Source organism: Lactuca virosa, chromosome 3, assembly GCF_052849685.1.
Source record: "Lactuca virosa cultivar CGN04683 chromosome 3, Lactuca_virosa_CGN04683_v6, whole genome shotgun sequence".
NCBI lineage: Eukaryota > Viridiplantae > Streptophyta > Magnoliopsida > Asterales > Asteraceae > Lactuca > Lactuca virosa.
Genome location: NC_136428.1, coordinates 32,282,758 through 32,293,640, shown reverse-complemented (window position 1 = coordinate 32,293,640; position 10,883 = coordinate 32,282,758).

Here is a 10,883-nt window from a genome sequence, read left to right as displayed (position 1 = left end):
TTGCAATCCTAAATTAACAAAAAAAATATTTTTTATAATCATTAAAAATTTTCAAATAAGTAGCTTAAATATAATTTACAATAAGAATAGTTAAAAGTAATATTATATCAAAAATTATACTGTTATTTTTAAAAACAAAAACAATGTTTGTTGTTTTAAATAATTACAATCAAAGAAACTAATAAAATTCATCAAATAAATTTTAAAAAAGTTAAAATTTTGAAACCAAATTAAAATAATTAAGATTTCCAAATATTTTATTTAAAATAACTTACAACAACAATAGTTAAAAGTAATATTCTATGCAAAAATTATATTGTTACCTTTAAAAACAAAAACAATGTTTGATGTTTAAATAATTACAATGATAGAAAATAAAATGACAAGCAAATAAACTTTTTAAAATTAACTAATCGTAACAACAACTATAAACATTATTAAACCGTATATTATATTTAATTTTATTCATTAGTAACCCGCAGATAGAGACCATTGAGAGAACTGTGATTATAGAATTTTAAAATATCCATAATTTCCTAAATATTAATTAAATATCGATCAATTTTAAACTTTACTTTTTATTTAATAAATATGTTTTTGTTTTGTGAAATATTTTATATGACCTCTTTTAATTTTTTTCTTTTGTTTTTAAGCATATATAATATTTTTAAAGTAAATAGTATCTAAGAATAAAATTAAATAAATTAAATATGTAAGTGTGGAGGGTTTTTTAAAAAAATAAAAAGAAAATATCACTTAGCAAATAAAAAAACAAAAAAAATTATATAATGTAAATGTTTTAAAATTATTCCAACTTTTTAAAACTTTTTAATTAGAAGTTTATAAACTTTTAATTTTTTTAATACAACGTTTTAAACTAGTATTTAACGAAAGTATTTTAAAATGTTATAAACAAATATTAAATTGTCATACAAAATCTATGAAACATTTTAAAAATTTTGTAAAAGAAAGTTTATAAATAAATTTATGAAAGTTATAAAAAAATTATATGAAAATGTAAAAAAAAAAAAAAAGTTAGAAACTTGTAAGAAAAAATTAAAACATTTATAAAATATTTGGTTTAAAAATACTTGTATTAAAACTATATGAAAGTATAAAAAAATTTAAAAAAATTATAAGCAAAGTTTAAAACATTGTATTAAAAAAACTTATAGGAAAAAAAATATCATAATAAAAGTGTTGTAAAAAATTATAAAAAAATCTTAAGAAATTTGTAAAAAAAATTGTTCACATTTAGACAATTTTTTTTTGTATACATTTGACCATTTAACTTATTAAATGTGTTCACATATTATCATTGTCACATGCTATAACAAATGACAATGTTAATATATGTGAACACATTTAATAAGTTAAATGGTTAAATGTGTACAAAAAAAAGTTACCTAAACATCAACAAGACAAAAATGTAATTACCTAGCAAGTCATTTTCCCTAGTTGGAGTTTGCATGGATCTAGATGATTAATCGAAGTAGGGGTGTAAACGAGCCGAGCCGAGTCTGAGCCTGACCAAGCTCGAGCTCGACTCGTTTAATTTTGAGGAAGCTCGAACTCGAGCTCGATTTGAGCCTTAAAATGAAGCTCGAGCTCGGCTCATGAACAATTTAGTGGGCTCGCGAGCCTAGTCGAGCCTAAACGAACCTCTCTCTCTCTCTCTCTCTCTCTCTCTCTCTCTCTCTCTCTCTCTCTCTCTCTCTCTCTCTCTCTATATATATATATATATATATATATATATATATATATATATATATATATATATATATATATATATATATATATATATATATATATATATATATATATATGCTCGTTTAAGCTCGCTTAGGCTCGCGAGCCCATTAATTGAAGCTCGGCTCGAGCTCGTTTAATAAATGAGTCTCATATTTAGGCTCGAGCTCGGCTCAGGCTCGTTTAATTCGATCTCGAGTCGATCTTTTAACGGGTCGATCCCGAGTAGCTCGGCTTACTTACACCCCTAAATCGAAGAAACACCAAACCTTCTTCCCGATTAATGGATGTGATTTTAACTAGCCAAACAATTTGCATATATAAAATAGTTCGAAGGCTGTCTTTTAATTGAAACATTAAGAGGTGAAAGAGACATCCCTTTAGTGTAAGAATTATGAGGATGACTAACCTTGCTTGGAAGTTTTATTAGTTACTATACTTTTTTGAATGAAAATTTTTTAATTGGAAAAAACAAACCAGCGAGATGCTAAAGAGAAGCATAATTACAAACAGACCTAGGATAACTGCACCAGTTCTTCCGGTTGTTCCCTCTACCATTATTTTTGATCCATTGACAAGAAAATACTTGAACGGACCTCGCTAAAAAGAAGCATGCCAAGGCCCACAACTAACTTATTAGTCAGTCTTGGATCATTGGTACAGGGCCAGGAGGTAATTGAGAGTCGGCGCCAGATCCAAGTTCCATTAGTTAGTAGCTTAGAATTAAACTTACAAGATTGCATCTCCCAATTAATTACGAATGTTTATTATTACTTTTTTGTCCAACTCAACTCAACCACAGTATTGTTTGCCCCAGCCCAAATACGAAACACCCATGTCCAAACTTCAAACCCAGGGTCTAGTAGTAGGACTCAAATATTAGGAGTTAGACTCTTACAAAAATGGAACACCTGAGAAAACATAGTGGGCCAGACTAGTACTCCGATTTCTGTAGAAACTTGTGCATATATATGACATGAAAACATGGCAATAAAAAAACCTCAGGAATTTAAGGGCTCTAACACCACCATATTATCAATGACTTGTGTAGATGATCCACAGTAGCAAAGACTTTGTCCAAATTTGCGTTGCAAAATCAAATGAGAAAAAATTGCAAAATATTGGTACTTAATTAGTACGTGTCGAGTAAACTGGACTGGGGATGGAAGCAGTGTAGTTAGTGAGGGATGTAAAGATATCTAGGTAAGGTACGTAGGGAGGTCCCATATGAATTGCAATGGGCATTTGGCAGTGGCAGGGGGACCAGAGGGTGGTACCACATGGAAGATAGAGATAGGAGACAGAGATATAGCCATGAGAGAAGCTTTGCATTGCATTGCTTAGGTAATTATCCAGTAGAAAAGATGAAATTTATTGTTATTAGAATTGATCAGCTTCTTTCGACTGATAATGAAAATAATTACTCAAAACACAGTCCCCCCAAGAAACATAAGAAAGAGAAAAGAGAGGCTGAAAGTACCAAGACAGCCCATGCTGATGCTGGCAGGCATTTTCTCACCTCAAAACTATAAAAACCATCCCACACACATTCATGACAACTCATGTCACTAGGGTGGGGACCTTTTCCTTCCCCTAAGTTCCTTACTAATTACTACTTTTAATTATGTCTAACAAACAAAACAAAATTAGCTTCACATCCACTATTTGTCTAGAATCCTTGATATGGGCATCACGGTGAGGCCCGACCATTAGTATACGTGGGGTACCATATAGGACCGATATCGTCAGGGTTCCTAAATTAAATTCTAATCCGACGCGGTTTCATCACTAATCCGTCGTTACTTTGTAACTATCCATCGCTAATATGTTCCTAGATTCGTTGTTAATCCGAAATTTTAGGGGCCCATTTTTAATTTACGTACAAGGCCTTGAAATTCAGCGAACTGACCCTGATAAAGACACTAATTGCCTTTGCACTTTAGCCTCTCTTATAATGGAAATTTACTTGCAATGGGCCGCCTTGTTAAATTTCAATTTAACAATTTTATAAGAAAAACTTATACAACGACGACAACAACAACAAAACTTCAATAAAAGCGGGGTAAGATGGTTAGGGCAGCCTAGGCTGTTTCCGAAAAAAAGTCCTCAGGCAAAATAAATGCAGAAAGGGTAATGATACATTGTAGTTAAAACGACAAAGAGCATGCATGCTTAAATAAGATCTCATGTAAAATAATGTCAGATAAACATAAAAAACTACAAGAAAAATGAATAATTAAATAAATTAAATAATAAAAAGTTTCTAATCTAGCGATACCAGATGTTGGTGGAAATGTGTCACCAATCAAAAGTTGAGGGTTTAAGTTACGTTATAATTTTCTTTTTTAATAGAACGAGGTCAATGGTTAAATCATAAATGACCAAAAAAAAAAATTAAGAATAAATAACGAAACTGGAAAATAAGTTGCTACACATAGCACACAGAGAACAAGGTATACGAATAATAATAATAAGGCATGAATCACACAATAGGTACAGTCAAAGAGCAAGTATACAACAATTACATGGAAATTAAGGTTAGACTCAAGTCGAAGAGCAAGTACACACCAATTACATGGAAATTAAGGGTAGACTTATATGAATACATGCAACAAAAATGAGTCTCAAAGGACTAGAATCCTACCTAACAAATGAAAATTTTATGCTACATGTCATCACATAATTGAATATGTTCCATATCGTTTTTTAAAATTTTTTCAATTTCATTTAAATCTACTTGACAAATTGTGATTTTTTTGGCTTTGTTATTAAATTAAAAAAAATCTAATCTAAAAATATAATAAAGAAAATAAAGAAAGTTAAATGTCACCTTAAATTCTCATGTAATTTGTCAATTAATGTATTAAATTCAATTTAAATCCAAATAAACATTCTTAATTGAAAAACATGATTTTCGGCCAATCATTTTTTAATTCACGATAATTTGCAGAAACCTTGCAAAAATTGGTTCATTCACAGCTAATATTGATATCATTTTCAAATTCAGTTTTTTAAAGTATGCATAACTAGTGATTATTTTTTGCGTCAAAACTTAATATATAAAATTTATGTTTTAAACATAATACAACATGTTAATATTATGTTTTATGCATGCCAAATGAGATTTAAAATGTAAGTATCATCACCAAAGTTTTGGTTTATCAAAATATGATTTTTTTCATAAGATTCATGCGTGCCCTGAAGCTAGCAAAGTAAAATTTACAGCATGCACTTTCTTGGATAGAGCTCTCTCTTGGTGGAACGGCTATGTCAAGTCGTTATCTCTCCCAGTAGCCAATGCCATGAGTTGGGAAGACTTAAAGGTTCTGATGCTGGCAGAATATTGTCCCAGAGGCGAAATACAAAAGTTAGAGCATGAACTTTGGGGTCTGACCATGAAGGACTCCGATATTGCTGCATATCCTGCCAGATTCAGTGATCTGGCTCTACTGTGTCCCGGGATGGTCACCCCAGAGAGTAAAAAGGTGGAGAGGTATATATGGGGATTAACTCCCCCGAATCAAGGAAACGTTATTGCCGCCAATCCACTTACATTCGATAGTGTCAAGCGTCTGGCTCAAACACTTATAGATCATGGAGTTCGTCAAGGCTCCATGCCAGCCGTTCCTGAAAAGGCCAAAGAAGGAGGCAAGAAAAAGAAATTCTGGAATAAACGAAAAGGGCAATCATCACAAGAGCCTTCTAAGAAACAACAAATTGTGGCAGTACACACTGCTATTGTTCCTACTTCTACTCCTACCATTGTTTCTGCTACACCAGCACCCGCAAGTCGATATGCTGGAACTTTGCCAAAGTGTAATAAATGCACTTCCATCACATGGGAGTTTGCAGGGAAATGCACTGTAGAAACTACAACAGGAAGGGGCACACTGCCCGTTTCTGTAAAGCGCCAGAACAACCTATCTCTCAATTCCCCGCCGCGGGAGTAAGTCAAGCTTGTTATGAGTGTGGCGAAATCGGGCACTTCAAAAGAAACTGCCCAAAGACAAATAATGTTGGCGGTGTAGGAAGAGTTTTGGAAATTGGCCATGAGGAAGCGATAGCAGATCCTACCGTGGTTACCGGTACGTTTCTTCTCAACAATTCTTACGCATGCATTCTTTTCGATAGTGGTGCGGAGAAAAGCTTCGTGAGCCATAAATTCAAACATCTACTAAAACAAAATCCCAAATCAATAAAAGATACATTCATAGTAGAGATGGAAAACGGAAAGAACGAGAGCACAAACGACATATACATAGGATGCACACTTACTTTAAACAACCAGTCTTTCCAAATTGACCTTATGCCGGTCTCAATTAAAAGCTTCGACATTATCATCGGCATGGATTGGTTAAGTCTTCACCGTGCTGATATCCTATGTTATGAAAAAGTCATTCGTCTTAATCTGCCAAGTAATGAATCTCTCGTTATCTATGGCGACAAACCCGACACGAATCTTCAAATCATTTCCAGCGTCAAGGCCCAGAAGTATCTTCGCAAAGATTACTGTGCCTTCTTAGCTCACGTGGTAGATAAGACACAAGAAGTAAAAAGCATCAAGGATATCCCTGTAGTCTGTGATTTCCCTGATGTTTTCCCCAAAGATCTCTCAGGAGTTCCTCCTGAACGGTAAGTCGAATTCTGAATCGACTTGATCCCCGGAGCTACCCCCATAGCCAAATCCCCGTATCGTCTTGCACCATCAAAGATGCAGGAACTATCCAACCAATTGAACGAACTTCTAAGCGAAGGCTTTGTTAGACCGAGCTTCTCACCCTGGGGAGCACCGGTCCTGTTCGTGAAAAAGAAGGATGGATCGTTCAGAATGTGCATAGACTACCGCGAACTAAACAAGCTTACCATTAAAAACCGATACCCTTTTCCAAGAATAGACGACCTTTTCGATCAACTTCAAGGAGCCAGTTTCTTCTCCAAGATTGACCTGAGATCAGGATACCATCAGCTACAAGTCCAAGAGGCCGATATTCCTAAGACCGCTTTTAGAACTCGGTATGGTCACTATGAATTTACAGTGATGCCCTTTGGTTTAACAAACGCGCCTGCAGTGTTCATGGACCTGATGAACCGTGTGTGTCGACCTTACTTAGACAAGTTTGTTATAGTTTTCATTGACGATATACTAGTCTATTCCCGAAGTAAGGAAGAACACAACCAATACTTACGACAAGTCTTGGAAACCTTAAGGGCTGAAAAATTGTATGCCAAGTTCTCAAAGTGCGAATTCTGGATCCGGAAGGTAGATTTCTTGGGTCATGTAGTCAGCAAGGAAGGGATACATGTTGATCCCTCCAAGATCAAAGCTATCGAAAACTGGGCGACCCCGCCTCAACAGAGATTCGTCAATTCCTAGGTCTCGCTAGCTACTACAGGAGGTTCATCCAAAACTTCTCAAAGATCGCGAAACCACTCACCATCTTGACCCAGAAGGGTGTAACCTTCACACTATAAGAAAAAGACCCTTTTACAACGCGCAAACCACGACACTCATTGATTTATGTTACGCAAAAGAGAGTGACATTAAAAAAGTGTCATCTCTTCAAAAAATTTAAGGATTTAGGACACGCATTATTGCATGCCCTTAAATTAGTGTCTCATGTAAAAAATTAAAAACACGGAGGGCACTTTATCTAAAATGTGCGTCCTCTGTGAACGTCGTTTTATATTTTTTTAAGAAACGCGTGTCTCCTTATGAAATCCCCAAATTTTTTAAACCCCCGCCTTCTTCCCCTACATTCATTTCCATGTCTCTCATATCTCCCCTCCCTCGTCTCCACCTCTCACCCACATCCACTGCCTCACAAAATTTTCACAAGCTAATGATTCCAGAGCCTGCTAGCGATTGGGGGTTATTTTCACGTCCGCTCTACTTCCCATCATCCATCTACTTCTGTCCTAAAGCTGATGATTTAGGTTACTTCAGTTAATTTTTCGGCTTTGGAGTCCAACGAGGCTAGCATCACAAAGATTTTGATCGCATCTTAGAGAAGGAAGTATTTTCTGTTATACATCTTATATTTCCTATGGTACCACCACCCAGCCTCCGATCTCTCACCGGCAAGGGTCTCAGACCATCTTCTAGGGCTTGAAGGAACCTTCTCCATATTACACTAAAAATCGTTTTCCCCCTCTCATCAATCTCGTTCACTTTCACCTTTACAATATAACATTGTTAATCAATAACCCCCACCCCTTTGGTGCGATTTCTAGGGCTCGGATCAATATATCCGCTACCATTTCATTGAAGGTGCGATTTTGCCCCTGATTTGGTCGTTGAACCCCATTTCAACGTCACACTTTTCATCTCCCTGATGATCTTACAGAGGTAACGCAAATAAATTATTTATTTATTTATTATTTCCAATCACACATTCCTTGAGCAAATTGTTTATTGCATGAAGAAAAGTTGGAACCTTTGAGAATTTAGACCAACGATCCACAAATCCGTCTCTTAAATAGGTTATATGCAAGAAAGAGAAAAGAATTAAAAATTAGTGAAAAAGCAAAGGTAAGCAACTATCACAGCCCAATTGTGTATTTGAACACAAAACTTATAGATGATATTAAGAAAGCTCCCCGAGTCTTGTTCTTGTGATGGATTTAGAAATGTTATTATTTTACAATTTATTATTATATATAAGCTACTTCAAAGAAGGTAATAACAAGGGATGAATGGGAGAAAAAGCTTAATGATGTTAAAATCCGAAAAGAAGACATGAACAAATTGGTTATGAATTTTCTTGTCACTGAGGGATATGTTGATGCAGCAGAAAAGTTCCGAATGGAATCTGGAACAGAACATATCCGTTTTCATCTTTTTAATGAGTTTTCTTTAATGTTAATGTGTCAATTTGAATCATTTTCTTCATTTATATGAATTTCCTTAATATATAAACAGTAGATAATTTGACTCAATTTCCTGTTCCTTGTTTGGTTGTGGGCTTGGGGTAGAATTATTTATTCGACTGTCTATCTAATCATAATTATATAAATATTATAATTATATAAGTATAAAATGATTTAAAACTTGTTAAAAAAATATAATTTTGCAAATTGTTTTAGTACCATTTGGACATAAACGTTGAATTTCACGGAAAAACCGTATCACAGATTTTACAATTTAAACATGCCGAATTATTAACAATACAAAGGTTTTCATTTCAGTAAAACACAAACATATAAACTATAATAGGTATAGTTTATGGAACTTACATATTACTTTTCAAAGTTCAGATTACAATACGAAAAACAAACATATAAACTATAATAGGTATAGTTTATGGATCATATATACTACTTTACATATTCAGAATAACTTACGGAAAACAAACATATAAACTATAATAAATATAGTTTATGAGATATACTTATAGTTTATTTATTTCGAAGTAACTTTTCATTATTCTACACGTAACCATCAATATAGCATTAGTGAGACACACTTCACGTACTTATATAAGTACCAACCAAATCCTGAAATTATAACTAGAGTCTCTTGGAGGGAGAGCGTGACACTTGTGTATAGATCTATATGGGAATGACAATCCTGCACCTGATCTGCTTGCAACAGCTAGGCCGGCAGGCCTGAGGTGACAAATGTCGTACCGATTTCGACACCTGAAGAACGTCGTGTTCAGGCCATCTTAGGTCATCAAGCATGGTTATAATAACTCACAATTTGGTATTGAACAATACGATTAGTGTAAGAATAAGTAAACATCTTCACATAGTTTTATTAAATAATAAAACTATAATACAGTATTTTACAAGTACAACTGGTGAATCCAAGCATTTACAATTACACAGTTTTTCATACAAGTACATATACATAATACTATTCTAGTACAGAGAAAACATACTTACATTTTCAAGGAACAAATATCCGATTTCAGTTACAAACATGCTTATGAACTCACCAACTTAATTGTTGACATTCTTTTCAAAACTACTTGTATTCTCAGAAAATCAGTATACAGGTATCCACAAGTTTTGAGAAGACGGAGCTTCATAGACTCATGTCTTTTAACTTTTGATATACATTTTGGTGTCAAGTATACATTGATTTGAACACATATGTAATAACTTATACTCTATCAATACATGGTTGTTGTACTTTGATTACTATTATACAATTGTTGTTATACTGTACATGACGTCCTCCACCCCCGAACGTTTCCGCCGTTCCGGTTTGTGGGTGTGACACTATTTGGTTCAATCTTGAACTTATTATTCAGCTGTGGAAAATTTCTCTTGAAGTGCCCATTCTACTTGCAGTTATAACATTTCGTATTCGATGAACCTTTAGACTTCAATTTAGAACGTGATCTCCCTCTGTTTCCCCCTTTTCTCTTTTTTGTCCTTCCTCTCCTTGCGAACAAACCGGAACTGGACACCTCCTCTCCAACTAAAACTTTTCTTTTCAGTTCCTTGGACATCAGAGAGTCTTTCACATCATTCATTGTGATCGTTGTCCTACCATATAGCATGGTATCAACGAAATTCTCATATGAGTTCGGAAGTGAACATAAGAGAATGAGTATTTGGTCTTCATCTTCAATCTTCACATTAACCCCTTGTAGATCCAAGATGATGTGATTGAAGTTATCCACATGATCTTTCACTTGGATACTTTCAGACATTCTGAGAGTGTACAAACGTTGCTTTTGATACAACCTGTTTGTCAGAGAACCGTTTTGGTACTTATCACTAAGTTTATTCCATAGCCCAGAAGCAGTAGTTTGATCCACGACCTCCCTGAATACTTCATCTGTCGAGCTCAAAAGAATGACAGTATGTGCCTTCGTCAAAATGTCCACCTTCCTATCAGCCGCCATGTCTTTAGGCATTGTTGCCTCTCCTTCCAGTGCCACTACGCATCCTTGTTGAACCAGAAGACCTTTCATCTTCAACTTCCACAATGTGAAGTCATTTTAACCATTGCATTTCTCCAAGTCAAACTAGCGAGTATACATCTTCAATCACAGGAACACAAACTGCAACTCTGATACCACTTGTTAGGAAGTAAAGCGGATAACTAGCAAAACCAAAAGCACACAAGACACAATATTTATGTGGTTCGGTCAAGGTGGTGTATGTCCACGGGTAGGAGGGGA